General features: G+C 43.3%; 1 protein-coding gene across 9 annotated transcripts in view; it reads right to left on the reverse strand.

Moving 5' to 3' along the window:
• Positions 1–26,803, reverse strand: part of MARCHF1 (membrane associated ring-CH-type finger 1) — a 493,572-nt gene that overhangs the window by 416,661 nt on the left and 50,108 nt on the right. The window contains exon 1 of one of the 9 annotated variants that reach the window (XM_075127787.1): positions 13,259–13,277. The exons of the other annotated variants lie outside the window; for them this stretch is intronic. The gene's annotated coding sequence lies outside the window, so the exon portion shown is untranslated. Of the gene's footprint in view, positions 1–13,258; positions 13,278–26,803 lie in introns of those variants that run through there. 9 annotated transcript variants of the gene reach the window in all.

Below are 26,803 nucleotides of genomic sequence, written 5' to 3' on the forward strand. Positions count from 1 at the left end.
ATGGGTGTGTACAATAAGGGCTTGTCTACACTTACATTTTATAGCACTCTAACTTGCTGGCTCAGGGGTGTGAAAAATCACCCCCCTGAACACAGCAAGCCTGCTTTAAAGCACTAGCGTAGAGAGGATCCGAGCTCTCGGAGCCGCGCTCCCAGTGCTCGGAACTAATCCCCTGGTGGAGGTGGATTACCAGGAGCGCTCGGAGAGCTCTCTCCCAGTGCTCATGCATGACCACACTCGCACTTCAAAGCACTGCTCAGGGAGCGTTCCCGCGGCAGCGCTTTGAAGTTTCCAGTGTAGACATACCCTAAGGGCATGGCTAAACTTGCAGATATAGAGCGCTTTGAGTTAAACCAGCCTTCATAGAGCGCAGTAGGGAAAGCACTGCCATGTGTCCACACTGACAGCTTCCAGCGCACCGGCGTGGCCACATTTGTGGCACTTGCAGCGGCATTGGGAGTGCCGCATTATAGGCAGCTATCCCAGCATTCAAATGACTGCAACGTGCTTTTCAAATGGGGGCTGGGGTGGAGTGTGACAGGGAGTGTGTTGTGTGTACGTGGGGGGAGAGAGAGTGGGTTTTTGGGGGGCTGAGAGCATGTCAGCATGCTGTCTTGTAAGTTCAGACAGCAGCAGACCTCCCCCCCGCCCCTCTCTCTCTCACACATACACACACACACACACACACACAGAGCATTCCACACTAATGGTTGCTTTGTCTCAGAGCAGATAAGCAGCCAGCTGTCAGAAATGGAGCTATCAAAGGGCATATCCGCATTCCTTCAGTGATTCAAAAACAATGAGAAGAGTGGCCACTTGACTTAAGGGGATTATGGGACGTTTACGGAGGCTGATCAGAGTGTAGTAATGCAACACCTCGTCCACACTGGCGCCACGGCCACAGAGTCAGAGCGCTCCACGTGCCTTGCCAGTGTGGACGGGTAGTGAGCTAGTGCACCCGGGACACCTTTATTGCGCTGTAACTCGCAAGTGTAGCCAAGCCCAAGAGTCACCGTCCTGCACTTTAAGCGGGGGATGGAGGGGGGGTGTTTGGCTGGCTGGAAGACGAGGACAATGCTTTCTGGCTTGGGGGAGGAGGGGAGACGTAAAACTGCTGAAAGAGAGGTCAGCATGGTGCATAACTCACCCCCTAGGAATGAGGGGTTTAAAAAGGTCAGCCTGGGCCTGGGCCTGGCCCCTCCCCTCATTCACTCGGAACAGGTTGGCTCCGATGCATGGCTTGCTGCCGGACCATGTGCAGTCAAACGGTGAGCGGGGATAGCAAGGGGGGGGGGAACTCCTTCCCCATTTCAGGAGATAAAAAACAGGCAGGAATTGCACACAGTGGCAGCAGGGAGTGGGCACAGGTTCCCTGCTCCATAGAACCCCCATGTGGAAGCAGTCTGGATGATCAGCAGGGGATCGGGAGGGAGGAGACCACCACCTTCCCCTATTGCAAGGCATAAAAACAGGCAGCAGTTTGGGACACAGCAGCAGGGGGGAGCAGGCACTTGTTCCCTGCTGCATAGAACTCCCCATGTGGAATCAGTCCGGAGGACGAACAGGAACAGCCCCTTCCCCAATTCAGGCCATAAAAACAGAGTGGAGTTGGGACACGGTGGCTAGGGGCAGCAGAAACCCCTGTGTTTCCTAGCCGCAACTGCAAGGCAGCAGGGATGGGGGGGAAATTGCTCAATCCATTCTCACAGAGCCAGACAGTGTCAGGTAGGGAAAGGCAGGAACCCTCCCCGCACAAATCGCTACAGGAGGGGAAAGAGGGCACTAAAACCAACACAATTTTGCATATAGCCCATACAGTGCAGGGGTTGGGGGGGGTGGGGGTGGGAAGAAACCTTCCACTCTCTCGGAAAGCAGTGGTTGGGCTGGACTGGGGAATAGAAAGTGGATAGGGGGCTAAAAGCCATTCCCAGTTTCAGTCAAGGAGGCATAAGGGGCAGGAGCTGGTAAACAGTCTCAGCATGGCTCCAGGGGAACACAAAAGGGGAGAGCAAGGGGTGCACAAAAGGGAAGGCTTAATTCTCCTTTTCCTGTGGCACCAGTTGAACAGGATAGCAATAGGAGAACAGATTCACAAAGGGAGGTAGAGTTCATTAGAGGGGGTATAGGTACAAGAAGGAAAAGGAGGGGGGCAGTGGGCCGCTCCCATAGCGGTTGCAGTATACATGAATGTTTATGGAATCATGGTGCAGTTTTTCCCTACTGTAGCCAGAACACAACAGGATGGGGGGAATTTGCATCACCCCACCCCACCAGTTAGTTCTGTTATCACAGGAACCCAGAAAGCAATCAAATCACACACAGGGTGGACCCAGTGCAGTTGGTTGGCCCCAGGGCAAGCCAGAGGCAGAGTCCATACAGCAAGGGCAAGTGGCTGGGGGACCTTGGGGTAGTGCACCCAAGTATCAAAGTCAGCCTATCAGGCTTGGGGAAATGGGGGCACCAGGTGCAGCATTTGCTCACCCGAGTGCATTGGATTGTCACAGATGGCCTATCAGGCTTGGGGAAGTGGAGGCTCCAGGTGCAGCTCTCGCTCACCCAGCTGAGCTAGCGGCGTCTGATGCTGGGGCCAGTTAGCCTGGAGCTGATACGATTAATTAAATGTATTGTGTATGAGGTTGTTTCCACAGCACTACAGGCTGTACAAAGCAGAACAAAAATCCAGGACATCCTGCTCAGGTGATTTCAGGAGCAACGGTAGACGCACAGGGCAGGAAGCGCCATCCACGAGCCCAGACAAATGCTGTTCACAGTAGGGAACCTTGGAATAGGACAGTTGTCAGTGTGGTCCAGACATCAGTGGCACCACGTACATGGCACAGCTATGAGAAAAGTTTTAATGAATTCATACAATTTCAGGAGCAGGAAGGCCTGTCAGCAATATGGCCCATTACAGAGGAACAGGAGCTGCAGTACATGCTGTCATTGCCAATCCGTCAACTGGCGTCCTCCACAATTTCTAATCGCCTTTCAGCCATTACATTTGTCAGGAGGCTAAATGCAGCGAAGGAAGCAGGTGCTTGGGGCAGCCAATAGAAAGGGGCGGCACTCCGTCAGTTATCGAAGCGGCACATCCGGGTCTTTGGCGGCAATTCGGCGGCGGGTCCTTCATTCCCTCTGTTCCACTTCGGCAGAAGCTCAACCGTTTGTTTTTTTTCCATTTTTGGGGTTTTTTTCGTGGCTTGGGGTGGCAAAAACACTGGAGCCGGCCCTGGCTAAATGGCTACCCAGATTCTTGCGGGGGTTTCTCAGTACGAAGGTTTTTGGTGGGATGGTCACGTAGCAGTGGACTCAGGGAGGATTCCCGTCGTCTCATCAGGGTTTCCATGCTCAGGGACCTCTTTCACATCCTCAGTGTCATCTGTAATCATGCACAGGAGGTGTCCCTATTCAGGGCAGCATTCTGGACAGCATTTTTTGGTGCTTTCAGGATCAGTGATCTAGTGCCTGGGTCCATGAGGGATTCTATGGCAAAGGCTTTGGAATTTTGTGACATAAGTTGGCACAAGCATGCAGTGATATTACACCTGCGAAGGTCAAAGACTGATCAAGTTGGCCGGGGTGCATTCGTTACCCTATGGGAGGGTGGTGAGCCTGGGGTCTGCACCATTCGGGCATTGAGGACCTTCATGGCAATATGGTGGAAGGCAGAAAGCCCTCCTTTTGCCCACAGAGATGGGAGTCCCCTTGTGGCAAATCAGTTGATTACCACGTTGAGATGGGGGCTAACGAGGTTGGGGCTGCTCACCCATGAATTTGGTTACCACTCATTCAGAATAGGGGTGGCTATGGCAACAGCGCAGATAGGTATGCAAGCAGAGGCTATTCAGGCAATTGGGCACTGGCGGTCTAATGCAGACTGAACGTATGTAAGATCACAGGTGGAAAATCAACATTAATCGGTTGTGTTCTCATTTCAGTTATGGGACAGCTGGCTATGCATGTGAGGGTGTGGATCTGTGGGCACAGTATTGTGTTGTGGGTGCATAGGCACCCATCCACATTGCCTGAGGGCTCCTAGCTGGTATTTGGTGGCGAAGCATTACTCAGTTGTCACGCACGGAGGGGCATGTTATGGAATCAACTGATACTGCTGTTGTACGCTGTGCGGGCACATCAGCAGCCACCGGATATATTGGTGATACATCTGGGAGAAAATGATCTGGAAACACTTAAAGGGGTGGAGTTAATGCTTTGAACTAGGAGGGACCTGATCCAGATCCTGGCAATTTTTCCGGACATTATCATTGTCTGGTCGAATATGCTTCAGTGCAGGGTCTAGCAGGGAGCCATGAACCCTGCCAGGGTGGACAGAACCAGGAAGTATGTGAACAGGGAAGTGGCCAAATTCTTGTTGCCCTTGGGGGGCGGGGGGACACAGTAATTTCACATCCTGGCATATTCCATGGGGCACCACAGTTATTTCAGGAGGATGGGGTGAACCTGTCAGACTCAGGTGCTGCCATATTTTTGGCTCTCAAGAAAGGCCTTGCAAGATGTCTGGGAACCCGGCTGGGGGTGGGGAGGAGGCGGTAGCCAAGCTAATGGCTGGTGCCTCCTTGTGACGGATGTTCAATGCAGGTACTCCATAAATTAAGGCACGAAACAATGGATAAATGGCTTGGAAAAGGAATTAAGGAGAGGTGCTTGGTAACAGAGGAAGCAGGGAGCAGTTGGAGACTCCTCTGATTGGTACAGCAGGGAGCCAATCCCCCATCATTATAGTCCACCTTAAACCCTCCTATGAGCGGGGGTGGTCATTAAGGTCCCAGCAAGAGAATTGCTGGAGGGACCCGGATGAAAAGGGGGGGCGGGGAGCTGGTGGAAGCCCTTTCTCTCCCCCCCACACCCAGAAATGGCTGGAATTGGAGGGTCCCAGCAGTGGATCTGCGGAGGGACATGAACGAAAATTTGGGTGGAAGGCTAAAAAAATTACTCACTCCTCCCCCATGGTAAATTGTAGGGGTTTTCAGCTGCACTGCACATTTTATCCCAGACATCTAATAATAAAGTTGCAACCTGATTAAATCCATATCTAATGTCTACTGTCATTCTTTCGGCATAGCCAGACAATACTTTAGGAGTGAGAAATCCAGTAAAACGTTTGATTTGGATCCAGTTTTATTTCAAACCATAAATGCCAATTATATTTTAAACTTTTTGATAAAAAATTATTTGCAGAATGTTTGGATTATTTCAAAAAGGACAATTCATTCATGGCTTAGAAATATGCTGAAAAGATTTTGCAGTAGGTATTTTTTGGTTTATTTTCACAGTTTCATTTGGGGCCTATTCCAAAGCTCATTGAAGTCTGTGGAAAAACTCTACAATGGGCTTTGGATCAGTCTCCCTAGTATTCTCTCTGTAGATACTAGGAGCGAGAGGACCAACATGGCATAACTGCCTTTTGCCAAGCCAAACAGAATGACATTCCGATACAATATATTTAGGCAATTTAAGGTTTGCTTAATTGAACTTAACAAGAAAGTGGCAAGACTGTATCTCACCATATTTAAGTAACCTTTCTAAGCTGCATCAACTATTACCTACAGCCACCTATACTTTCTCAAGGCGTCATATAGAGAAATATCACTTTACTAATGGCATTTTCCATATTCAATATTGCATTCAAGGTAGCCCTTGGTTTCCACAGGAAAGACAGGCTATGATCCAATAGCCTTATCACAAGACCACCAAACAGTGGGAGCCAGAACTTTCAAACTCTAAGGTCAGTGTTATTATTGACTACTTATATGGCTTGTGAACAAGTGAGAGAGACTCTCAGGCCTCTTTTTATAGATGGCAAAAGTAAAAAGTGAATAATTACACACTTACAGACCTCACAGGGCCTCTTGAAAGAGGGGGAAAAAGCTTTTCATCTACCTTTTTAAAATTTAAAATACTCAAATGTAAAAAAAAAATACAGTATTGATGCTTCATTCTCTAGTTGAAAGGAAGTGAAGCGTCGTTTATCCAAAAAAAAAGAGAGGTGCTTATTCAAAGAATAAGAGCATAGTTTACTTGCTTTCCCCTCATCTAAGATTCACTGTTTAAGATAGCTTAGTTAGTATTGAAACCTTTATGGTACAAGCATGCTTGCAAATACAAGAATGTATTCATCTTTTTAACTGGGCATTTTCATGCCATTGGTAAGGTTAGAAGAGAATAAGGCCCCTTTAGCCCACCTGGGTGGCTGAATAAAATCATCACAGCAGGTTTTCCCCTCCAAGATCAAGTTTCAGACCTTATTGTTATTCTGATAAACAGAGAAGCAAGAAAGAAAAGGAAACATGGCTCTGCCTTCTCTGTGCACTGGCTCTAGAACCAGCTGGACATAAACAGAACTATGATTTTTTAGTTTGGCCATTTCTTTTAAATAATTGGATTTTCAATTTGACAACACCAACAAAACAACATTAATGAAAATGTCTTTCCTATGAAAGGTTTCAGAGGAACAGCCGTGTTAGTCTGTATTCGCAAAAAGAAAAGGAGTACTTGTGGCACCTTAGAGACTAACCAATTTATTTGAGCATGAGCTTTCGTGAGCCACAGCTCACTTCATCAGATGTTGAGCTCATGCTCAAATAAATTGGTTAGTCTCTAAGGTGCCACAAGTACTCCTTTTCTTTTTCCTATGAAAGAGTGTAAAAGTAATGGTAAATCATTCTAATGAGACTGCTTTAGCAATCTGTTTTGCAGTTGCACCTGTAAGTAGATTATACAACCCTCTGGTACACCAAATTTAGAAACATCCTAAGATTTAAATGAGATGTGGACCTGCAAATAACTGAATAACTCCAATCACATGAAGTACCACACTGATCTGGAAAATTGGTCCAGTGTTTCTCATTGAGTAGTAAAAAACAAACTTCTCAGTAATCAAGGTAATGTTTCCAGTACTCCTAGCAATTAAAATTTAATGAAGTTCCCCGGCAGCGCTTCTTTCAAAGAGTCAACGGTTTGTATATAGACAAGCCAGACCTTCAGCCTTACACAACTACGAGTGTTATTAAGTATCAGAGAAATGGGAAATAATAGCTTTTACAAAGCAAAAATGAATCAATGAATATTATTCATGGAGAGCTGAAAACAGAAAAGAGTCCGTTTTTCCTCAACGGTCACTGTTATATGGTGGCTTAAAAATACATTTAGATTTTAAATATACACTTGCAAGCAATTTGCTGGAGAGCACATACTGCCTTGAAAAGTTATCACTTTTTGAACAGAGCTTCACATAAAATGACATGGATGTCTTAGTAAATGGATAGAAATGCTAAGTTTTCTATGTAAACAACTAGAGTTAATAAAAGGGGAATATACCTGAATTGAAATAAATATAACCGCTGTTTATTAGAAGAGTAATCAATTTAGAGCTGCAGAGCATTTGAAGTGTTCCATCGTCAGCTGACAGGTTGTTAAATGAAGTTTTATCTCCACAAACACCTGGCGCGCGCACGCACGCACGCACACACACACCCAAACTTCCACACCCACAGCTGTTAAATACAGTTACTGAGCATTTAAATTCACATAACTAGTCACACAAAAAAGCTTCCTCCCAGCAGCTTCTGTGCAGTTGCATTTACCATAAACAAGAAATTAAGAGTCATCAGCCGTCTAGCCAATACTACACATGCTTAAGAATATTAAGTGTATGATTAGGGCAGCATAAGGCAGCTGTATGGAGACAGGAATCCTTCCAGTCAGCATTTTTACTATTCTAAATAATTAGGAATAGACAACCAGTCATCAACTTTGGGTAAGACTACAAGGTAATGAGATTTAGTTGCACTCTACTGCTAATTTTAATCTAACTAGCATGGCTAAAAATAGCAGTGAAGACACATACAGCATGAGTTTCAGCACAGGCTCTATAAGGCTGCCTGGAACTCAAGGCATAAACCTGTGTACTCAACCCATACCATAGTCTGTGCTGCCCAGTGTTCTCTGTTATTCTCCAACTACAGTGTAAGCATACCCTTGGGGTGCAAAACGTTCATTCTGTTCCTGAACAGGAAAACATACAGCAAACTGAAGCACCTAGTTCAGTGTTTCCAGCACTACCTCCATGTCCTCATTCTTATTTTCTCAGAACAAACCCTGGCAGAGAATCTGAATTTGGGCATTTACATGATACGTAAAGGAATGCAGTGAAGCGAAGAGCAACTCCTTTTGAAAAACCACTCAAGGCTGAAAATAAAACATTGTTTTAAATTAGACTAGCTGTTATTAATGGTTTCTCCCACATTTTGTGCAACAATTCCTTTAAAAATATATTTAATTGATGGGATGAGTATATTACAAGCACTCAATTCCCTGCGTTTCTTATTTCCCCTCCTAACATTCAGGGTGCCCCAGATGCCCTTATCTTTTAAAGTCGGGGCAACGTATTTAGTTATCCAATATCAGAATGTAAGACATTGTGGACCTGATTTCCTTTCTGCTTACACTGATGTAAATCTGTGGTCAGAGACTAAGCATGGTATTAGGATTAAGGCACTGAACTGGGATTGAGGAGATCTGGGTTAAAATCTTGACTACCATAACTTTCCCAAGGTCATGCAGGAAATGTATGTCATCTCTTGCTTCTTGAGTCCTCTATCTACAAAATGGGAATAGGACTACTTTCATTCTGTCACCCCTAGTCCCTCCCCTATGTTAGTTAATAGCACTTCCATTTAGCCAGTGCCCAGCTCTCTGCAACTTTCAGATGTCCCCCAGGCTATTTGGATAAATATGATCAGAACACAACTGATCCATTTTTGTACTGTATTTGTTTATACAGAGCGTAACACAATGGCACTCCAGTGGCAGCTGAAGACTAAGTAATAATGTAATCCAAATAATATATAAAATAAATAGAAATGAATGGATTTGCAACAGTAAAAAACAGGTATGATAAAGGGGGAAAAAAGAGTATGTGTATATACCACAGGTGGACGAACTATGGCCTGCGGAACATCCTGCCTGGCCCCTGAGCTCCCGGCTGTGTAGGCTAGCCCCCGGCCCCTCCCCCGCTGTCCCCCCTTCCCACGCAGTCACGCTGCCGTGTGGGCAGCACTCTGGCCCACTGCTCTTGACAGGCAGTGTGGCGGCATGGCTGGCTCCAGCATGGTAAGGGGTCGGGAGGTTGGATAAGGGGCAGGGGGTCCCGAGGGGCAGTCAGGGAGCGGTTGGATGGGGTGGAGGTTCGGGGGGTGGGGGCAGTCAGGGAACTGGGAGCCGGGGGAGTTGGATAGGTGGTGGGGTCCCGGGGGGCGGTTGTGTGGATAGGGGTCGTGGCAGTCAGGGGACAGGGAGCCAGGAGGGAGGGGGGTTGGCTAGGGGCTGGGATCCCAGGGGACGGTTAGGGGCGCGGGGTCCTGGGAGGGGGCAGTCAGGGGTCAAGGAGCAGGGGGGGTTGGATGGGTCAGGAGTTCCGAGGGGGGCAGGAAGTGGGAGGGAGTGTGTAGGGGGTGGGGCCAGGCAGTTTGGGGAGGCACAGCCTTCCCTACCCAGCACTCCATACAGTTGCGTAACCCCGATGTGGTCCTTGGGCCAAAAAGTTTGCCCACCCCTGGTATATACACACACATAAGTAAAGTCACCCTTGCAAAATTGTCCTGAGAACGTCAGCCCATCATTTAACATGTGGAAAAAAAAAAACAGTTTTACTCATCTCAACAATTTATAGACACAACATACTTTTTAATATAAACATAACTCACTCCAGCAAAGTGGACAAGTAGAACTCTGCAAGGCGGGAATATATTAGCAGCATAACTAGTACGTGCAAATGAGCTCCTCGCCTTCCATGCTGCATTATTCTTGACTCTTAAATGTGCAGGCAAATAACTTGAAGGCAATGGTGGGTGGAGCAGGGAGATTGAGATTGTCTTCAGCCTTCATGTATTACATTTTGCACAGTTAATGTCATCATATATTGATCCTCTATAGAGCTGTGTGAATTTTGGTTTGCTGTGACACAAGATTGGTGAGGTAATAACTTTTATTGGACCAGCTTCTGTGGGTGAGAGAAGTTTTTGAGACAAGACTCTCAGCAAAGAGAAATTGGGCCAATAAAAGATATTACCTCACCCACCTTGTCTCTCTAATGTCCTGGGACCAACAAGGTTACAACTACATTGGATATTTTATTTTGCTGGCAGTTCAAAGTAGGAAAATAATTCTGTTCGGGTCAAACTAAAACAATATTTTGGTGAATTTGAAAAAAATTCCCAAAAGACAATTTTGGAGGTTGAACTAAACATTTCCTTGAGGCATTTTCAACCTTAAATCAAAGCTAAGGACGTTAAAGGTTGTTGAAACTGATCTACCTTGTATAAAATACTTGAATAGTCACTGGACCAGAAAAAGAGAGAATTACTGTAGACTCTGGTGGTTAGAGCACTCAGCTAGGATGTGGGAGACCCAAGCTCCTACTCCAATGAATATTTAAGTATTTATACAGAGTAGAACAGCATCAACATGACAGAGACCCCCACTTCAGAATACCCTGTAGCTTGGTGGTTTTGGGTACTTTCCTGGGAGTGGGAAAACCAAGATTTGGTCTTCAAGATTTGGTCTTTGGTTTCCTCACATCCCTGGTGAGTGCTCCAAAACACTGGGCTAATGGCTAAGGGGGGGGTGGGTTGGTGGTACTGTAACCACTATCGGCACCTCTTCTTCGATTTTGTTAATGTCAGCTAAATCCCACTGTGAATATAGCCTGACCAAAAATCAGAAATGTTTTGTTCTCAGTGCCAAAACAAATCAGTCATTTCTGATTTTTTTGTTCCCCATCAAAACAATTTTCCACAATCGACACAAATTCATGAAAAGTTTTGGTTGACCTGAATTAACATTTTTCAGTGTAAAAAATTGTACAGACAAAAAATTTTGGCCAGCTCTAGTGTAATTTCCAGACAAAATCTCTGTGAAGGTGAGTTAAGGTTTTGTGCCATAAGAGACTCTTTCAAAAAGAGTGGAAGTATTAAAAAAAGTTGGCAATCCAGGAAATTCACAATTATGGTTAAACTTATAAGAAATCCTAATCTCTGAAGACATGGAAATGCAGTTAAGATCGCCCGCAGATACACTGTTCTCATCTTCCCTCTTTTGTGGAAAGGGCATCAAAAATGTGCATGTTTTAAGAGTAGAACTTTACCTCAAATGAACACTCATGCAGAATTAATCTATGCCAACAAGCAAATTCAGGTTTTGTGCATGAAATTAAAACATTTTTTAAAGTCTACCCTACCATGTCTGGGAAATTTCTCTCACCCCCGACCCCCACCATGATAGCATTTTGTTTTAACATATGCTTAATGGTACCCATGGGATCTGATCCCTGGCTAGGAATCAAATAGCTTGAAGAATAAATAATCAAAAGAGACATGCAGTTGGTATATATTAGTTATACATGAACATTATTAATTAGTGGTATAAATTAACATCACAAAGCTTAGTGCTCAGTCTCACAGCCTGACAGTACATTCTGAGTCCTTTGCTATGGGACTAAGTCATGTTTTGTATCGAGAATCACAGCATAAAAAGGGGAAGGTGATATTTGTGCATTCATATATTGATACCTAGCATCTGAAAGTCTTTTTTTTTGTTTGTTTGGGTAACATAGGTCCTCAGTTTGTACCAAATCAAATTTTCATTTTGAATTCAATTGAATATATAAGGCCCAATTTCAAGTTACCTCATGATAAAGCAGATGACCAAAACACACACTGTGACCTATTATGATTATACTTGGGTACAGTCTTCGACATGCAGTTATTCCTGAATCTTAGTAAGCAGTAAAACAAGCAAAATGCCAACTCCTTTTACATCTGATGAGGCAGGATAAAAAGAGTGTAATACCCCTAGCCATATTGGGTGGCATCAAAATATGTACAAACTCATCATAGGCCAAATCCTGCACAAAACCCAAATAGCTGTAAAAAGATATTCTGTACGTTCAATGGGACAAAGTACTCCCTGCCAGACAGCCCATGACAACAGCAGTCTTATTGCAGCCAGTGCCGTTCCCACTCAAAGAACAGTTTTGTTTTGTTGATCCATGTATTTGCAGTCATGCTTCTGTTCCTCACCCCTATATGGGCCTGTTGGGGAGGACACAATGGACTTCAGTTTAGAGGGCCCCCCCCAAAAGAAAACTCTACCTACTTTTCTGTCTTGGCACTTACACCACATTCATCACTATGGTATCTAACACAGCCCACAACCTACTCCTCCCCACAAAGCAAACCTATCCCAAGTTCAGTGTCCAGAACTTGTTCTGGTATTACTTGAGCCAGAGAATTTGACATTATAGGAGAATATTTTTTTGAGCTTAGAGCTGGCATAAGCGAATAAATCAAGGCAGAGATGAAAAGCAGGAGTCTTGGGAAAGAGGTCATGAACTGGAAAAGAAACTGTCAGTCAACAGGTCTCAAAGATTCAGAGGGTTATAACAATCATTCCTGGAGGAAGAAACTATATTGGTAGGCCCCATATTCAGTGGGTTCCACATATGTTATAGTTTGTAGTACCTACAACTCAGAGAAAAGACATAAATGTGCACTGAATTCCACTATTATTTGAGAAGCATAGACTTTTGGCACAAAAAAAAAAAAAGTCAGAATTTGGCTTTTACTGCTGAAAGATGTCTGTAGGTAGGCATATCTTTAATTTAAAGCTTCTTTGGGTTTTTTTTTCAGAGTGTGCTTAAAACTTCCAATCAAAGTAGATCTAGCAAAAAAGATCAACAAGCTTGAAGTGCTTTTCATGAAAGATTTATTTTATAAATCATCACTCCTCACTTCCCATTCCAAACTTCATGATCCCTCCATTAGATTAATTGGATTTTGGCTAAAGATCTTTGCCATAGTGTCTTCACTTCTTTGACAGGTATCAGGTGATATCTATTTCAAAATCACACATCAGTTTATATCTGCTTAGAATCAGAGACCAGAAACGCAGATGAAGATTCTTCTATAATACACTAAAGATACACTAAATATTTTGTTCCATCAGTGAACATAACGTTTGTTCCATTTTGTTTTGTTCCACTAACATTTTGTTCCACTAATACACTAAATATTTTGTTCCATCAGTGAACATAGCGTACCTGAAATAAATAGCAATAGAGCAGTGCTGGCTCAGGCTTTGCCTGAGCCAGCACTCATTAAATTTCAACTTCATTAAGTACTGGTCAGGCCTCTTAGACATACATAAAACAGAGACCATTATCTAAATATATGATACATACCAAGAGCAATGGTTGTTCGGGGCGGAACCCCTAAAATGTCTTCAAACAGCTACGTACTGGTGCTGCCTGAGAAACAAAAGCCGATTTATAAGAAATTATGGGGCAATTTGCCAGCATTGCTTCTATGCCACAAACAGTGCTCTCATATGCACCCTACACACTTTCCTCCCCCACTTTAATTTGGAAATAATGGAAGCTGAATGCTTTCAAACCAACGCCCCACTCAATACATCCTTAACTGTTACGGAAGAAATTTTTTAAAAAAAATCATTAAAAAGAAACCATAGAAAGTAAAACAAACCAACACTTCTTCGTTTTAAGCTCTGACAAAAGATCGGCCAAAACCAAAACTTGCAGACTCAGGGCAGGTCTACACTTAAAATGCTGTATCAGTACAGCCTTTCCCATTGGCACACTTAATCCACCTCCGCGAGAGGCAGTAGCTGTGCCGATGGGAAAAGCTCCCCCACTGACATAGCGCTGTCTACGTCAGGGGTTAGGCTGGTAGAACCACATCGCTCAAGGGTGTGGATATTTCACACCCTTGAGCAATATAGATATACTGATATAAATGTGTGGTGTAGACCTGGCCCCAGGAGCTCCCATAACCACGATAGTTTTTTGAAGCCTAAACCTCCCACATCTTACTAAAGAAAGAGTAATTTGAAACAGAAATGAACTGAAAATACAAAATGCTACAAAGAACTTTCCAAATGGCAAATCTTCAGGGTTATGTGGATTTGGCAGCAAGTTCTGTAAGTTTTTTTTTCCTCCCAGCAGCTTCTAGCCCATCAAATACTTGCTATAATTTTGTCACTCCTTTGAATGGGGCTAACTGCTGAATTCCTGTTTGGACACCAGCATAGCCATACTCCAACAAAAAGATAAAAGTCCTAGAGAATGTAGATCTGCTGACCAGTATCATCAGTCTGCACAATAAAATACTGCCCAAAAAACCTTGGCAAACTGGCTCCTCTTCAGCCTGATAAGTTCTTTCCAACACTGACCAGTCTGGTTGTATTCAAGGGAAAGCCAAAAATTATGATATTCAGTGAACATCATCAGTTTCACATTAAATAAATGAATACAAGAGGCTTTCTTCTAGCATTAGCTGCCGAGAGGGTGCTGAGGAAATTAAAATTTCAGACCTTCAGTCACAAACTGCATCCAACTACTCCACAATTCCACATATCCATTACTTCTTTTAAAATGGTTTGTGATCAGACTTTCTTCCTAAATTGAGGCATGGGGTAAAAGTATTCTTTTATCACCTTTTCTATTTGTTCTATGAATCCATTGAACTGCTTGCAACAGCAATCAGAGATGGAGCAGAGACTGGAGAATCACAGTCTATGACAAAAAAAACAAACAAACCCTGCTCTTTTTGCAGATGACAGTTGCTTTATCTCAGTGAAATAGAAGCCTTCTTTCAATATCTTAAAGAAATCTTGGGGGCTCAAAGCACTATGTCTGTTTTTTTTGTAACTATGACAAAGTCAGAGGTAATGCTCTTAAGCATGGTTCCAGAGAGAATCTCTAATTAGATTTTCCATGCCAATGGCCCGGGGGATTTGAGAATATGGGGTACAATTCTCACTCAATTGAACTAAACCAACACTCAATATGCAACCTCATCTGCACACTTTAGATCATGACTTTCAAAAGGCGACAACTTACCATTGTCAACACTTAACTGAGTTTATTTGAAAAACATTAATAATCCTTCCCCAAATGCTGTACTTTCTTCAACTTCTACTATTTATACCTATTTAGCATTAAAGGTGGAGGGCAAGGGTCCTAGATAGAAAATGCTTGAGTTTTACATGGCATGGAAAGAAACTGATGATCCGCTTGTTAAGGTGTTCACCTCTCTTCCTGGAAGTTTATAAATGAACAGCTGTAATTTGACATTTTTGGAACTGGTTACATTTTACAGAAGCGCCAAAACACCCCCACATGGCAGAGCACTGAAGCATCATATTGCTCTTTTTGTCCATTCTAACCTGATTTATAGCAAAGACACTTCGCTCCTGTGACGTTATTGACTTGAACTGGGACAGTATACAACATTGTTGCAACCAAGGCCCTGTAGTGGCACCAAATCTTATATAAAGGGCGTCAAATAAGGTGTCTAAAATGAGGTTACAGTTTGCTGGTTATGATTATGCTATCTGTTTGCATGTATCATTTTTGTATTTAAAGATATAAGTATTCACACTATACTGTCTGTATTTCAAACTTATGCTATGCTTCTGGGTGACACCCCAGACAAGTTGGTGTCAGCCCTGCCTAGCCTGCTTGATGGCCCATTAAAGGGCCATCAGCTATACAATTGACCCATTGAGAGAAGGCAGACACGCCTTGCGACTCAGCAAGGCATGCAGGGACCTGCCTATGGACAGAACTCTGAGGTTTTTCCAGGCCATGTGATGGACAGCTTGTCTTTGGAACAAAGAAAGACAAACCACATGGCAAGAGACTATAAAAAGCTGCTGCAGCTCCTCCATCTTGTCTTCAATCCTGCTTCCTACCTCTGGAGGAACTTTGCTACACTGAAGCTTTGAACCAAGGACTGATCACCCATCCCAGCTGTGGATGTACTCCAGAGACTTGATTTGAACCTGCAGTTTATTCTATCACTGCTGCAAGCCTGAACCAAGACCTTTGCCATTACTGTATGTAAATGATTCCATTTAACCAGTTCTAGCTCTCATCTATATTTCTTTCCTTTTATGAATAAACCTTTAGATTTTAGATTCTAAAGGACTGGTGTGATTTGTGGGTAAGATCTGATTTGTATATTGACCTGGGTCTGGGACCTGGTCCTTTGGGATCGAAAGAACCTTTTTTCTTTTACTGGGGTATTGGTTTCCATAACCATTTGTCCCCATACCGAGTGGCACTGGTGGTGATACTGGGAAACTGGAGTGTCTAAGGGAATTGCTTGTGTGACTTGTGGTTAGCCAGTGGGGTGAAACCAAAGTCTTCTCTGTTTGGCTGGTTTGGTTTGCCTTGGTGTGCACAGAAACCCCAGCCTTGGGCGGTAACTGCCCTGCTTTAAGCAATTTGTCCTGAATTGGCACACTCAGTTGGGTCCCGCCAGAACCAGCATCATTACAGCTCCCACAGGAGATCAGACAACATCCTATCTTAGGGAACAGTGTACAAAAATGGGAAAAGGCAATCAGGTAGCTTGGTATAGTGCCAAAATTCAAATGGAGTTTTTGAATAAGTGAGCTACTCAGTTCCTCTGCAGCACAAGAGGATGGCAGCTTTCAAAGATGGGATGCCGAAAGGACTGTCTACCATTGGTAAATCTCCAAAGAATAACCACTTACAAATTTTGAGCAGCTTAGATTAACATTTAAGCCACTTTAACTGTTGGCTTTTTTTTCAAAATGAATCTAAAAGTTAAACACTTCCTAGACATGGTCACTAGATAACCAACTATGGATGAATTTATTCAAATGAACTTGCAGACTGTGGCCAAACCCAAATCTACTCTCTTTATGGTACAACTTCTTCATCCAGAAACATTCGTAAATGCATATTCTAAACTCCCCTCCCCTCAATCCTAAAATTCCTTTTAAGCAAAAATTGAAGGCTTAGGGTACTTGAACAGCCACCTGAAGTCTATACTTGCAACACTTGAAAGCTAATCCAGTACCTTATACTTCAAAAACTTCAGTATTATCTAATTTTCAACAAAACAACAACTCTAGAACTAGGATTTAAAATTTTCTATTACAATTATCAGTTACTCCTACTTCTATAAGGCCTATGACAAAAATACACCAGATTAGGGTATCAATTTAGCATTTCATACATTCCAAGTTGTGAGTGGCTATGATGTTAAACCTTTATTATATGTCCTGGAAATTGAACCATGGGACCAAGTCTGGCATGTATGGCATTGACTTAAGAGTACAGAGTGGAATGTCTATCGAGGGCAAAACATCACATCCTAAAATCTACTGGCTGTACCACAATGCCTACATTACAGGTTTAGCATGTGATGTCAGAGACTATCTTAACCAACTGAAAGGGTCATAATAGAAAATTTGTTTGGTTTTGTTCTCTTAAGTAGGGGGCAGAAAGAGAGACTGTCTTTGGACATTCGTACAGGGAGAGCAATTCTGAAAGAGAAAGTACAGTAGAACCTCAGAGTTACTGACACCTCAGGAATGAAGGTTGCCTAACTAACTCTGAAGTGTTCCATAACTCTGAAGAAGAGGTTATGGACTTCAGCCACACCGGGCAGTTGGGACTGCGGGGGGGGAGGGGGGCGGAGGCGGAAGACATCTGAGCTCCAGGTGAGGGAGAGAGTTGGGGCTTCTGACCCTCAGGGTGCTAGGGCTCCGGGCTGGGGGCTCAGGACTTCTGCCCTGCGGGAGTACCAGGCTCAGAGCTTTAGACCTGGAGGGAGCACTGGGGCTCAGGGCTTCAGCTGTGCTCCCAGTTTCAGCCTCACAGGGGGTGCCGGGGCTCAAGACTCCCCATGGCTCGTCTCCCAGCTTCAGCGGGGGGGCACATTCACCAGGGCTCAGGACTTTAGCTACGCGAGGGAGGGAGGAGCACTGGGGCTGACACTAGTTAAACTGGAGAGGATGGGGTTTAATACAGCAATCAAAAGGTGGGTAATGAATTGATAAAAGGGGAGACAACAACAGGTCATACTCAAAGGTGAACTGTTAGGCTGGAGGGAGGTCACTGGTAGAATTCCTTAAGGATTGGTCTTGCTCACTATAAATACATCAGAGGGATAAATAACTCCTCTCTTTCCCTGCTGTTTTAAGTTAAGGCCCAGTGCTGGCACAAGAAAAATGGATATAAACTGGCCCATCAACAAGTTTAGATAAATTAGACAAAGATTTCTAACCATCAGAGGAGTAAAGTTCTGGAACAGCCTCCCAAAGGGAGCAGTGTGTGTGGGGTGGGGGTGTGGAGGGTGGGGGGAGGAGAACCTAACTTGTTTCAAAACTGAGCTTGATAAGTTTATGGAGGGGATGGTTTGATCAAAGAGCTTCCAGTGGCATGTGGCCCATCCATGATTGCTTTTAGCAAATATCTCCAATAGACAGAGATGGAATACTAGATGGGGAGAGCACTGATTTTACTACAGAGAATTCTTTCCCAGATGTCTGACTGGTGGGTCTCTCCCACATGCTCAGGATCCTATTGCCATATTTAGGGTCAGGAAGGAATTACTCCCCAGGTCAATTTGGCAGAGAGCCTGGGGTTTTCGGCCTTCCTCTGCAGTGATGGAAGCACTGGTCACTTGCTGGTTTGAACTAGAGTAAATGTGAATTCTCTGTAACTTGAAGTCTTTAAATCAAGATTAGAGGACTTCAATAACTCAGCCAGAGGTTATGGGTCCATTACAGGAGAGAGTGGGTGAGGTCCACTGTGGCCTCTGATGTACAGGAGGTCAGGCTAAATTATCATAACTGTCTCTTCTGGCCTTAAAGTCTATAGGAGAATCTCAGTTCTGTCAGGGCTGGGACATAGGAGGCCAGGCCTTGTAGTTAGCATAGGGTAATGGTCTGGGTCCCCACATCAGCCAGGGTTCAGAACCAGGAGGTAAGCAACCAAGAGTCAAATACCAGAAATCAGGCTGAGTCAAGGAACAAGGAGGTCAGGATCAGGAGACAGGAGCAAGTAGCACTGGGTGAGTAGTCTGAAACAGTGCGGAGTCCAGTTGAATGGATGACTTTCCTGTTCCTCTTCTGGCTTAAGCAGGGGGAGCAGGCCAGTCAGGACCTCTGGTGTTCCACCAATTGGAGCCCAGGGATGGAGCTTTCCATCTGAGCTGGACTTCAAAAAGTCCCGGTTCTAGCTGATCCCAATAAGTGATTGGGTGGAGGACTGGACCATGATGACCTAGGAACCTGTGGATCTGGACAGGTTGGAGACCCATAGATCACAACAAGTTTTCCCTGGTTCTACATCCCTACCCCCTTGTTCCAAGTGAGAAGTCATCTATACCATCCTTTTATCAAACACAGAATATTTCTCCTGCCAATGCCAGCTCATCTGCATTGGACAGAACACTTGGGGGAGGAGGGGGTGCAAAACTAAGACTCCTCCCACTTCTTACCCCCTGACATGGTTAGAAATAAAATAGCAGCCCCATGGAACTGACTATCCATACACAGGCAGTCTAGATAGCCCATAGACAGGCAGTAGGTGGTATTGTACACAACCTCCTTTTGTTGGATCATATTAAAGAAGTTCTGTATTAAAATCACAAATGAGTTTGATTCCCCATAGTTTAAATTCCAGGGTATTACTAATTAAGAAGTCTCTTGGTTTTTGGTACTGTTTCTCTCCCTCTGTGTGTGAAACTTGCAAGCTGCTAATTGTGTTAGTACATTCTAAGACAGAGTCTGTTCTCAAAGCAATTCACAGAGAGAGAGACTCAAAGCAATACTCTAACAACAGAAACAACACCCAGAGACTCCCCACCCTTTTGTTGTATTAACAATTGTGATTAAAATAGAGATAGAGGATGTATGTGGATGGATGCTTGGTGTGGATAATAACTGAATGATCAGGGAGGTGCCAGCCTAAGAATCCAGTGTCCATCGGCTGAAGAAGGCGTCAAGTGGAAATAACCAGAGGACCCCCCGGAGGGCAGACTGGAATCCACCCAACAGCCTCAAGAATGGGAGAACCAAAGAACAAGATAACATCTTGGAGCCGTCAGGAATGTGCTATCTGCTGATTGATTCAGCAACAGCATGATGAAGCAATTCCCATAGACTGGCATAGGAAGAAATTCCTATAAAAATAGACTCTAAAAAGTGAGAACTTTGGGGGGTCTGATTCTGCAAACCAACTTCCAGGAGCATCAGATGAGCATCTGACAAGGCCCTGCTCCCTCCTCATGTCCAGGCCACCTGGCCAGTGGCTTGGCATGAGCAACTCTAGGGCTGGTAACTATAATAACAACCTTGCAGAACCTGTGTGTGTGTGTGTGTGTGTGTGTTTGTATGAATGAATGTGTGAATGAATATGAGATTGAATGGAATGTTATAACTAGAACTAACTGCTTACTATGATTCTTTCTGTATTCACAATAAATGTGGTATTTTGCCTTTTTCCCTTTAATAAGATCCTGCTGGTTTTTATTTTATTGGTACAACATTTTGGTGGAGAATTGCGAAAGGGGGAATATTGGTAAAAAACCTCAGTTATTGTAAATATTGGTGTGCACACCGCCAGCTCTAGTGAGCTAGGCATTTCTATTAGGTTAAACCAGACCTGCTGGCCTCCGAGAAGGTAGCAGGAAAAACAGATTAAACCAGACCTGCTGGCCTCCGAGAAGGTAGCAGGGGACCTGCTGGCCTCCGAGAAGGTAGCAGGAAAAAACAGATTAAACCGGACCTGCTGGCCTCCGAGAAGGTAGCAGGAAAAACAGATTAAACCAGACCTGCTGGCCTCCGAGAAGGTAGCAGGGGACCTGCTGGCCTCCGAGAAGGTAGCAGGAAAAACAGATTAAACCAGACCTGCTGGCCTCCGAGAAGGTAGCAGGGGACCTGCTGGCCTCCGAGAAGGTAGTAGGGAAAACAGATTAAACCAGACCTGCTGGCCTCCGAGAAGGTAGCAGGGGACCTGCTGGCCTCCGAGAAGGTAGCAGGAAAAACAGATTAAACCAGACCTGCTGGCCTCCGAGAAGGTAGCAGGGGACCTGCTGGCCTCCGAGAAGGTAGCAGGAAAAACAGATTAAACCAGACCTGCTGGCCTCCGAGAAGGTAGCAGGGGACCTGCTGGCCTCCGAGAAGGTAGTAGGGAAAACAGATTAAACCAGACCTGCTGGCCTCCGAGAAGGTAGCAGGGGACCTGCTGGCCTCCGAGAAGGTAGCAGGGAAGAACAGGTTAACCGGACCTGCTGGCCTCCGAGAAGGTAGCAGGGAGAAATAGGTTAACCGGACCTGCTGGCCTCCGAGAAGGTAGCAGGGAGAAATAGGTTAACTGGACCTGCTGGCCTCTGGGAAGGTAGCAGGGGACCTGCTGGCCTCCGGGAAGGTAGCAGGGGAAAAACGCATAGATTAAGCTATGATTTCAGAATCTAGGCTGTGTCACTTGCTAAGTAATACCAGCAGTGACAAAGAGATTGAAATATCCATGTTAAAGATGTTTAAAAGAAAACAGGGTAAGCCAGTACCAGAGGGAGGAATGGAGTCAGAAGGAACTCCAACCTCACCTTTTGTTAAAGAAATTACACCTTTTAAACAAATCCTTCAAAAATGTGGGCACAGTCCTTGGACTAAACAAGCCCTAGCTGATGTCTGCACTATTTCGGACCTAGAGGATAGATTGGCTCAGTATATCCTCATATACAAACCTTCTAGTGCTGCCAAAAGAGATGCAGCAGCAATTTGGTTGTTGTGGGAGGCATGTAAGGATTCTTCCCTCCGCTTGTCCTCATGTAAAGAGGAAAAGGCACAAACGGAAAAGGGAGCAGACAATTGGAAGGTGCTGGTTACAAATACCCAAAGCCAGCTGAAAATAGTGAAAGAGGCACTCCAGGAATACAAAAAGAGTGAAAAAGTTAACTCTGCAGAGGCTGGAGGGACGCAGGTAAAGGGGGAGAAGGCCCTATGTACGGCACCCCCAGGCATAATTACAAAGAGAAAAGAGAGTAAAAAAAAAAAAAAAAGTTAACTCTGCAGAGGCTGGAGGGAATTAAGCAGTTAAACGTGTATGTATCTGTCTGTGTGTGTGTAAATATGTAAAGTTCTAAGGACCAGTTAGTTTTGTTTTTGTTTTAAATACTGCCACTAAAAATCCATTTGACTCTTTAATTCAAAGTTGCAAAACTGACAGACCTTTTTGCTAGACACAGGTAATTAGTGTTGTTTGGCTTTGGGATTTGGCATTTAACCCTTAAAAGGTAACTCAATGCTTTACAAAATTTAAAATGTTTTTAAGTTGTGGCTGCAGCAGGGCAGTCAAAATCAGGAGAATATAAAAAAAAAATTTTTGGATTCTTTTTGTTTGTTTGTTTTTTGTTTGTTTGTTTTTGTAATAGCAGATGAGAGTTGTAGTAAAAAAAAAATTAAAAAAAAGACAGTGTCTCTCTGAAGCAACAGCAGGGGTGAGGTGCACAAAACAAAAAGAAGCAATGTTAGAAACACTGAGTCTTAAAATGGCTCTGAGTAATCAGACTGTCACTTTGATAAAGGTGCATGAAAACTCTGTAAGCAAAAAAAAAAGAAATAGTGACACCTTATGTAAAAATGGATCTGGATAATGTTATAGAAGTTAAACTATGGAAGGAATGTGCATTTGCCCCAGAACATGTGCAGGGTATATTGTAGAAGGGGCAAAAGAAATGCAAACATACCATGCTACTTAATTAAAATGCTATTAGGGCTCCAAAGGGAGCCACAATAGGTTGGGTTTTCTTTTTCAGATTGCTGTGTGTTTTGGAAGCAGAAGTTAAAAGTAATCAAAACTCTGGTTAAAGTTGATTGTGTCCCTTTTAAGATAGACTCTCTGAGCTGCTGATGGCTTTAAATCCAAAAGCAGGAAGGTTCTGTGAAAATGCAAATTACCTAAATGATGAAGGAAAGAACTAGCAGCACAAAGGAGCTGCAGATAAAGGACATACCTGGTCAGCAAACAAATTGTCTAAATAAAAGGCATGGGATAACAAGATAATTTTAATAAATTTAATGATAATAAGTATCCCTGTAACAACGTATAGTGTGTATGATTTTTGGAAAAATCCTTTAAGGTCGTATGGTAATGATGCTTCTCAGTTACTACCTGTAAATAGAACTTAAAGCTTAACACAGCAGGAAAAACATTATAAACTTGGTCTGCTGTATAAGAAGGAAAACTCAGGGATTTAATGACTAAACAGTGGGATAATTTCCCCATAACCCTTAAAAGATAAAAGCCATTGAAACCTGGCCTGCCTATAGAACAAAAACAGGAAAATATGGGGGCAATTTCTCTGTTTTGCCTGCAATCAGCCAGGGTATTTGTAAAAGAAATATTTTAAGCAATAATCTGCCACCCCAAAAGGGGTAGAAACATGTTCTTTTTGTCTTTCAGAAAATCAGGAAAAGCTGATGCCAGCTGAAAAGCAACCCAATACCATGAATCTACTGTCACAATAGAAATTGTGTTCTGTGTTCTATGTTTTGTCTTGTTGCTAGCACTGTTGTGTGTTTAAAAAAAAAAAAATACTGAAGACCTGCAGGAACTTAAAAATAAATTAAGCTTTCTGTCCCAGCTACAGGACAGCCTGATACAAAAACAAGTACATGCCAATGTAGACTTGGTCCAAATTGGTCTGGGTAACCTAAAAGGCCGATGGAATCTTTAGTAATGGCTTAATACTACCACATGGCTTATCCATAAGAAAAAAAAAATATTAGAAATAGGAAACTACACAGCCATAGCTATGGGATGCACTGAAATGCAGATACCTGCACTAGCTACTTTGGAACACAAAATGTTCTGGGTCATATTGGGAAATATTAAGGGTTTGATGCATTTGTTAAAAAAGAAAGAGATCATTGTTTGACACTTATCAATATGAATGGATGCAATATGTTTCCAGTACTGTAAACCAGACTTGTTAATGGGAGAAATTGTTGTCAAAATTGCACACCAACAGTCCCTGGAGGCAAAGGTATTGAAGGTTAACCCACTCCCCATATTACACATGGGATACTTCTGGCTACCCTGGACCTCAAGCCAGTGGGCTGGGGAGGGAGGGAAGCTATTGGACACTAGAGGTTGTACCGAATGGACTCCTCAAAAGTGGGTGTGCCTCATCTTGCCTGTTGCCCCAGAACCTTGTAGTAAAGATACATCACTAGGATCATGTATGTGGCATGAATCGGAATCACAAACTCAAATTGCCTCACAGTACTTTCTCTTGAATAGGCTACATAGAAAGTGACACTGACGATTATAAATCTTAGTGTCAAAAGGGGGATTATGTTGGATCATATTAAAGAAGTTCTGTATTAAAATCACAAATGAGTTTGATTCCCCATAGTTTAAATTCCAGGGTATTACTAATTAAGAAGTCTCTTGGTTTTTGGTACTGTTTCTCTCCCTCTGTGTGTGAAACTTGCAAGCTGCTAATTGTGTTAGTACATTCTAAGACAGAGTCTGTTCTCAAAGCAATTCACAGAGAGAGAGACTCAAAGCAATACTCTAACAACAGAAACAACACCCAGAGACTCCCCACCCTTTTGTTGTATTAACAATTGTGATTAAAATAGAGATAGAGGATGTATGTGGATGGATGCTTGGTGTGGATAATAACTGAATGATCAGGGAGGTGCCAGCCTAAGAATCCAGTGTCCATCGGCTGAAGAAGGCGTCAAGTGGAAATAACCAGAGGACCCCCCGGAGGGCAGACTGGAATCCACCCAACAGCCTCAAGAATGGGAGAACCAAAGAACAAGATAACATCTTGGAGCCGTCAGGAATGTGCTATCTGCTGATTGATTCAGCAACAGCATGATGAAGCAATTCCCATAGACTGGCATAGGAAGAAATTCCTATAAAAATAGACTCTAAAAAGTGAGAACTTTGGGGGGTCTGATTCTGCAAACCAACTTCCAGGAGCATCAGATGAGCATCTGACAAGGCCCTGCTCCCTCCTCATGTCCAGGCCACCTGGCCAGTGGCTTGGCATGAGCAACTCTAGGGCTGGTAACTATAATAACAACCTTGCAGAACCTGTGTGTGTGTGTGTGTGTGTGTGTGTTTGTATGAATGAATGTGTGAATGAATATGAGATTGAATGGAATGTTATAACTAGAACTAACTGCTTACTATGATTCTTTCTGTATTCACAATAAATGTGGTATTTTGCCTTTTTCCCTTTAATAAGATCCTGCTGGTTTTTATTTTATTGGTACAACACTTTCTTCCCCATGCAGGCACACAGGACAAGTTACCATCTTGCCCTAATGGTAAGCTAATTGTCTGCCACATAGATTCTAATACCCAAGTCACATCAACTAACCACAATGTTATTTAAAATGAAAATTACAAGGAAGTGACTACTTAGCATTTTTAACATAGGTTAAAATGGTAACGCCACAGAATCTGTTCAGTGGAGACGCTGCTCATGTAACACTAGAAGGTTAAAAAAATATGTATTTGGAAATGGTATGTAGAATGCTGTTCAAAGGTGCACACACTATGTGAAGAAACCTCCTTTATCCTTCAAGTTTAACCTTAAATGTCAAAAAGTGTCACTCTAGGTTATGATTATTGTTGATGCTATAGATGATTTATTACATTTGTAAACAAGTGATTGAATTCCAGCAGTCAATTGTGGTGAGGATGGACGCATCGTTGCCTACAGTTCTGTCAGCATTTTATTTTAATGAATAACAAATTGCTTTTTAAAATAATCTGTCCTTAAGATATTAAAATCTTTCCAATAAATCTCACTACGTCTAGGATCATAAGCCAGAAAGTGAATTGGGTTTAATTTCTCAATATTATGAAATAAGAAGCACACCAAAGCAGGGATAAGAAAGCACAGCAAACTAAACTAATAGCCTAAGAAATGAGCATGAGAGAACTTGGCTGTGAGCTATATTCAGGATTCTTGTGCCTGGTAACAAGCAGGAGCTAAATTTAGCTTGGATGCATATGACTCCCATTGAGCTCAAGAGGAAACACACATGCACCAAAAGCATAAAACTGTCCTAGGTGTAATTTTAGTAGGAATTACACTAAAAGGACCTGATTCCCCTGTTAATAGAATGTCTTGTCCTGCAGATAATCCAAGAAGCTGAACTTCTGAAGTCCTTCAAGGAAGTGGCTTCCAGCTGGAGGAAGAGTACAGATACAAAAGGAACGATGATCAAGGATTAATTGCATGGGGGGGTGATGGGTACTGAATTAAGAAGTGACCAAAAGACAAGAAGAGAAATCTCTTCCATTTGCTATCAGGTCAGAAGGCCAGCAGAACATGTATGATTCCTTCTGGTATTGCATTAATATGCATTTTCCGACAGACTGTGAATATACTGAAGAACAGTAAAAGCCAAAAATTTTCATTTGAAAATACATTACATCCTTTGTCTGAACTTTGGACTTGCATATCTCCTTACATTTGGCATCTCAAGAGACAAACAGCTTGCTATACAACCTCTTTCCACTGAAATCATTATAGCAGATACTCTGTGAGCAGTCATGATTCATACCATTGTTCCTGTGACTGATTTTGAAGCCATTTGAAAACACACAGAATTAAAGCCTATCTCTGTGGATTATCCGATACAATTTAATAGAAGCCTGGGATTTAATATAATTAAGTTAGCTAGTACAGCAGTAATACCCTGCCTATCCATAATCAGAAAATTAGAGAAATGTGACATGAATTATATAATTCACAAATTCAAACTGGTCCAGAAACAAAGTTGCAACTTAAGTTAGCTGCATTATAGAAGGTTTAAGAGTGTCTAAAAAAAGGAGTGCTACGTGGGTGGAGGAACAGAACAGAAAATGTCACAAAGAAAGATTAAATCCATGCACCGTATGTTCGACAACCCT

This window comes from Caretta caretta, chromosome 4 (assembly GCF_965140235.1).
Source record: "Caretta caretta isolate rCarCar2 chromosome 4, rCarCar1.hap1, whole genome shotgun sequence".
Classification (NCBI taxonomy): Eukaryota; Metazoa; Chordata; order Testudines; family Cheloniidae; genus Caretta; species Caretta caretta.